At 35.5% G+C, this 6,958-nt stretch overlaps 1 protein-coding gene across 1 annotated transcript in view; it reads left to right on the top strand.

The window, feature by feature from the left end:
* Positions 1 to 2,060: 2,060 nt before the first annotated feature.
* The window catches only part of LOC106470427 (voltage-dependent calcium channel gamma-4 subunit-like), a gene marked incomplete at its 3' end in the record, with an annotated part of 62,097 nt that continues 57,199 nt past the window's right edge, over positions 2,061 to 6,958 (top strand). Inside the window, exon 1 of the mRNA XM_013930984.2 lies at positions 2,061 to 2,235. The remainder of the gene's footprint in view (positions 2,236 to 6,958) is intronic.

A 6,958-nucleotide genomic window follows, 5' to 3' on the forward strand; every position in this document is an offset into this window, starting at 1 on the left:
TATGTCTGCGGACTTGCGACGCTAGAAACCGGGTTTCGGTACCCGTGGTGGGCAGAGCACAGATAGCCCATTGTGTAGCTTTGTGCTTAATTCCAAACAAACAAACAAATCAATCACTTCAAAGGTTTTTATGCCAATTTGTCACCCCTTCTAAAGCCGTCGTTGTGCTACCGAGTAATAATGTGGTGATTCACAGTGAGTTGGTAATCTTAAGATGAGACACACTAATGATTATAGATTATTTAGCACAGTTAGCGAAGGCATTAGAGTGATGTTCTGGTTTCGTACTCGTGGGACTTGTATCGATCTTAATCTTTTAATTATATCCCATTTCCCCACCTTTTAGGATCATGTAATATACTGTCATAATTTGTAGTTCCAAGATGATGTGCATATCTTAGACAAGATTTAGATAATGAAATGGTAATGCAATTTACGACTTTATTTTAGCTTTCTCGGACGGCTAATTATTTCTGCACATCGTAGACGTCATCTTATCAACAGCGCCATCTTCTGTAAGTCTAATATAGTCTAATATTGTAAAGACCACGTAATTAAATGTAGGATTTAAAGGCGTATATTAGAAGCATTCGGATGATTATGAGATTCATTAATTTTTTTAGTTACGCCTAAAATAAGAAGAAAAAATGAGCTTCTTCTCTAATGACAAGATCTTGCTGTTATGGGAGAACAAGAAATAAAAACTTGCCCAATTTCTGAAGCCTTTAACTAGGTTAAAGCCCCAATTTCTGAAGCCTTTATCTAGGTTAAAGCCCCAGTTTCTGAAGCCTTTATCTAGGTTAAAGCCCCAATTTCTGAAGCCTTTATCTAGGTTAAAGCCCCAATTTCTGAAGCCTTTATCTAGGTTAAAGCCCCAATTTCTGAAGCCTTTATCTAGGTTAAAACGAGATACTCATGCAGTGTATGATAAAAACTTTATAAATTTATAGTTCAAATACTAAAATATTCATTTGTTGAAATGATTTAATTAATTAACTAATTAGTTCTTTTAAACAGAAGCGTCATTAAATCTTATGACTTATTTTATCCCAACAGAAGAGAATATAAAACATATTTTTTGATATTATGTTGTTTGAAGCTATTATTTTAAAAGCGTATAACTGTATTTTCCTTTGAGACATACTTTTCCTTAATCATATACTTATTTTGTGTTAATGGTAGGAATATAGAGCTAATTTTCAACTATTGGTCAGAGGGAATGCAGCAGCACCCTACCGGCCATCATCCGTAATAAGGGACTGACTGTTTCTCTAATAACACATGCACGGCTTAAATTGGATGGAAATATTTTGTGGTGTTGCACAGATTCTACCGCAGGGCCAACCCACCTTTTTTTAAAGCGTTATATTAATGAAATAGGTAACATTTTTTTTCAAACTCGGATCAGATTAGAACCCGGGTCATCAAAAGAGCGTTAGTGATAAGAGTAAAGTTCTCTTTTAAATGAAACTAAAGTTGACTCGTACCACCTTGATACCTTTGTAATAGTGTTTAGGGTATGGGTAATCCATATCAGATATACCTCCCCCACTAGCTGAACGGTAATTCTGAGAGCTCAGACCGCTAAAATCCAGGTTTTTCGATACTTGTGGTGGGCCCAGCACAGATAGCTATGGTATAGCTTTGCGCTTAACAACAATAGGACCACGTTTAATTAATTAACTCATTTATGAGAGTAATGACGATCGTTATGAATTATACGCCCGAATTTTGTTCTTTGTAGCTTAAAATGGATATGCATAATTCAAAATACTTTGTTAAAGATGTGAGTAGTTAAACAGGGTTCCGTTTCATCATAATTATATGACGTTTTCTTTAGGGAAAATCCGATAGTTTACACAAAGCATAACTTCGATAATTTGTTGCCACACCTCACAACTAGAAGCTCTCCTCGACTTCGCCAGCTGATACGCACTGCACCTGCGCTAGCTGGAGGTGGCTTTTCCTACTTTGGGCATGGCACATGTTTGACGTTCAGAGTGTTCCGTGTTTGCGACCGACGACGAAAAGACAGGGCTAATACACGCGTATTTTTACAACCAAAAGGATTAGAATGCACTAGTCATTGTGTTCTAATAGTCATGTAGGACTCGAGCACGTGCATCGTTCAGCTCATAGCAACAAGCAGACATTGGAAGCTGATTTCTAAGAGCAGAAGCTAAGAATTTCGGGTCTGTCTGAGCGGCAAATCTGGAAGAGATTACACCAGTTGAGGTCTGTATAAATAATATATAAATATATATATATATATACATTTAGCGAGATAGAGAGAGAGAGAGCCCTCTTGTGTTTGTTTTCAAGTGTGATACAAATATTTAATCCTGACAGTTAATCCAACATGTGAAATGAAGATCTGATAACCTAAAACTATTTGTGATCAATAAGTTAGGAAAGACTAAACAACTACGATTGTTAGTGCGCAGAACTCGGTAAATATATTGGGATTAGCTTTTAGTTTTAACACGTGCAAGTATTAGCCAATAGGCTCCCATTTGTTTTCCTTGTCTTTGATTATATGCTCAAATTAAATGACCTAGTGATTAGGGAACTGTATTCACAATTTGTGGGTTTTGGGATCGAAACCCATCATCAAACATGCTCGTCCTTTCAGCCGTGGGAGCTTGTAATGTGACAGTTAATTGCACAATTCGGTAGTTATAGCAAGAGTTGGCGGTGGATGGGGATGACTAGCTGCCTTTCTTCTGGTCTATCTCTTCAAATTAGGGACAGCTAGCACAGGTAGCTCTTCTAGCAGCTTTGCGCGATATTCAGAACAAATAAATAAACTAAAATTCTAGCTATGTTTTGACGATCAGTTGATCTCGGTGGTTATTTTCTTCTCAAATGTACAATAATCGTCATTAAAACTTTGTTGGTAGTTGAGCACAGAGCTATACAATAAATCATCTGTGCTGTGTCCACCACATTTACTGAAACCCGGTTTTTGGCGTTATAATCCGTCAGACTTACCGCTGTGCCACTAAAACCGTGAGCGTTTAGTAGATCAGTAGCAACACGATGCATACTAATCCATATTATGTATTAGTTCATAAATAAACAATAAAACACGTAGTTCATGAAATAAATGACATACTGGAATTTGTAAAGTAAGTGGATAAATCAGTCGACTTACGACAATTCGTCTCAGATCCGAATATGAGTGAGAAAATAGTTGTTAGTGTTGTACCTCGGGTTTCCACACAGAAACTATAACTGAAAAAACATTAGTAGACTGAAATAAATTAATCTACGATCCTTTCGTTTACGAAAACAGATATTTACGTCCAATTATCAATTCATAAAAAAAAAAAATTAGCTAGTGTTATCGGTACCGTAACTTAATACAACCAGTTTTCTTTTTTTTTAATGCTATCTTATCGGTTTCAGCTTAATTAAAGACGCTTCATTTCTTTTGAAAAAGTGAAGCACTGGCAAAAACAATAAACTACAAAACCATAATGAAATATAAGTAAACGGTAGTACATTTCAAACACTCATCATTTATGTCCCCCGATGGGTGAGCGGTAATTTTGTGGACTTACAACGATAATATCTTGGACTCGATTCCGGGTGAGCGGTAATTTTCTGGACTTACAAACGATAATATCTTGGACTCGATTCCGGGTGAGCGGTAATTTTGTGGACTTACAACGATAATATCTTGGACTAGATTCTGGGTGAGCGGTAATTTTGTGGACTTACAACGATAATATCTTGGACTCGATTCCGGGTGAGCGGTAATTTTGTGGACTTACAACGATAATATCTTGGACTCGATTCTGGGTGAGCGGTAATTTTGTGGACTTACAACGATAATATCTTGGACTCGATTCCGGGTGAGCGGTAATTTTGTGGACTTACAACGATAATATCTTGGACTCGATTCCGGGTGAGCGGTAATTTTCTGGACTTACAACGATAATATCTTGGACTCGATTCTGGGTGAGCGGTAATTTTGTGGACTTACAACGATAATATCTTGAACTCGATTCCGGGTGAGTGGTAATTTTCTGGACTTACAACGATAATATCTTGGACTCGATTCCGGGTGAGCGGTAATTTTGTGGACTTACAAACGACAATATCTTGGACTTCGATTCCGGGTGAGCGGTAATTTTCTGGACTTACAAACGACAATATCTTGGACTCGATTCCGGGTGAGCGGTAATTTTCTGGACTTACAACGATAATATCTTGGACTTGATTCCCCGCGAAGAGCCTAACAAACCTGCGAAAAATTATTCTTTGACGTATATTCTGGTTCACATTGGTTTTGTGTCTTTTGGAACATGCCTGAATGTTTTTTTATTTTTTACCCCCTATGGCTAGGAAACTACTATCAGAGTTGCGCACCTAGAGCACAGACTCAGACTGTACTTCATAGTTTGAGTATATTAGAACTATACAAACTCAGACTGTACTTTATAGTTTGAGTATATTAGAACTATACAAACTCAGACTGTACTTCATAGTTTGAGTATATTAGAACTATACAAACTCAGACTGTACTTTATAGTTTGAGTATATTAGAACTACACAAACTCAGACTGTACTCTACAGTTTGAGTATATTAGAACCAGTTTGCTATGTAACCTGTAGAATTTCCTGATCATCAACAATTATAAGGCTTATCAGAATTCCACTTGCACTTCATTGATTTAAAAAAAAGAACGTTTAAGAATCGCTTAAAACAAAATTATTTCGTTAATCGAATATAGAAAATGTTTTTAATTAGCTGAAATAAAGTACTTTCGTTCGTTTGTAGTTAAGCACAAAGCTACACAATGGGCTATCTGTGCTCTGTCCACCACGGGTATCGAAATCCGGTTTCTAGCGTTGTAAGTCCGCAGACATGGAAATGAAGTTACGTAGAAGTTGTTTTGATATGAAGGATTTTATAGAACTATTTTTTACAAAGTTTATACAATTATTAAAGTGCTCAATATAAAATAGAAATAGCACCGTGCGATATAATTGTAGGTTTGATCCAAATCTTTTAAAAGATAGAAATATTATTCCTGTGCAGTAATTTGAAATGTATCAAACTCTGCTAGAAACTGTTAAAGTAGTAACATTCAAGTAATTTTAGATTTATCAAACACTGCTAGAAACTGTTAAAGTAGTAACATTCAAGTAATTTTAAATTTATCAAACACTGCTAGAAACTGTTAAAGTAGTAACATTCAAGTAATTTTAGATTTATCAAACACTGCTAGAAACTGTTAAAGTAGTAATATTCAAGTAATTTTAAATTTATCAAACACTGCTAGAAACTGTTAAAGTAGTAACATTCAAGTAATTTTTAGCAAATCTAGTGAAACGTACTTGATTATTGAAGCTAATATAAACGTGTGTAATGAAGGTATTTAGTTAAGCCTTAATTAAAAGAGAGACTTATAAAGTAACTCAAATAATAAACAATTGTAACTGCAGATTCTGAAAGGTTGACCTCATAGTTTTTTTTCTGCCCCTTACAGCGACTACACTTACTTCCAGAGGGTTTTTTTTAAAAGCTTGTTCAACAAAAATAGGTTGAACAATGAAACAATGTATCTAGAAAGATCTATACACCAAACTTGCATGGACACTAATAGATAAAAAGGACTTATAAACTTTGCGTGGTTTGGTTATCGCGCAAAGCTACTCGAGGGCTATCTGTGTTAGATTAGAGGGAAAGCAGCTAGTCAACCTCACCCACCTCCAACTCTTGGACTACTCTTTAGCAGCAGATAGTGGGATTGACCATCACATTATAACACTTCCAATGTGAAAAGGCGAGCATGTTCGGGAACGGGATTCGATCCCACGACCTGCAGGTTACCATAACCACCAGATCATGCCAGGCCTCACGTGGCAATAACTTGCATCATCTGTTTCCAGTCTTTCTCACCACTTTTTGCATCCTGACTGAAGCCCAACATCCAATGAATCACTTGATGCTAAGTGCCTTAACAGTCACTGCTCCCGACACTTACTTGCCCCCCCCCCACCCACCACCCGTGGCCTGTGGCTCTCCATTTGGGAACTCATCTTATACATATAGACGCAAGGTATGAACAGTAGGCAACAAATTTTAGCTTGACACAAAGCCAAGTTAGCTACACGTTCCGCTGTTCTTAGGATCTTATCATCACGAGTTCAGCAATTATTCATATAAACATAACTACCTTACTGACCCAGTATAATTTTTGTCTTTCTTTAACGTGAAGTAAATGTAACTTTTTACTGAATTTGTTCGTCACAAGAGAATCTAATGTGATCTAAGTTAGCATTAATAATCGAAAATTATCGTCTTTAAAAATAGCTGCATTTACCTTATTAAGCTACATTTACCTTATTAATTAATAAGGTAAATGTAGCTTAATAAGGTAAATGTAGCGCTTATAAGGTAAATGTAGCTTAATAAGGTAAATGTAGCTTAATAAGGTAAATGTAGCTTAATAAAGTAAATGTAGCTTATAAGGTAAATGTAGCTTAATAAGGTAAATGCAGCTTAATAAGGTAAATGTTGCCCTTATTAAACTGCATTTACCTTATTAAACTACATTTACCTTATTAAGCTACATTTACCTTATTAAACAACATTTACCTTATTAAGCTGCATTTACCTTATTAAGCTACATTTACCTTATTAAGCTACATTTACCTTATTAAGCTACATTTACCTTATAAGCTACATTTACTTTATTAAGCTACATTTACCTTATTAAGCTACATTTACCTTATTAAGCTACATTTACCTTATAAGCTACATTTACTTTATTAAGCTACATTTACCTTATTAAGCTACATTTACTTTATTAAGCTACATTTACCTTATTAAGCTACATTTACCTTATTAAGCTGCATTACCTTATTAAGCTGCATTTACCTTATTAAACTACATTTACCTTATTAAGCTACATTTACCTTATTAAGCTGCATTTACCTTATTAAA

The sequence above is a fragment of the Limulus polyphemus genome, unplaced genomic scaffold, assembly GCF_000517525.1.
Source record: "Limulus polyphemus unplaced genomic scaffold, Limulus_polyphemus-2.1.2 Scaffold3995, whole genome shotgun sequence".
NCBI lineage: Eukaryota > Metazoa > Arthropoda > Merostomata > Xiphosura > Limulidae > Limulus > Limulus polyphemus.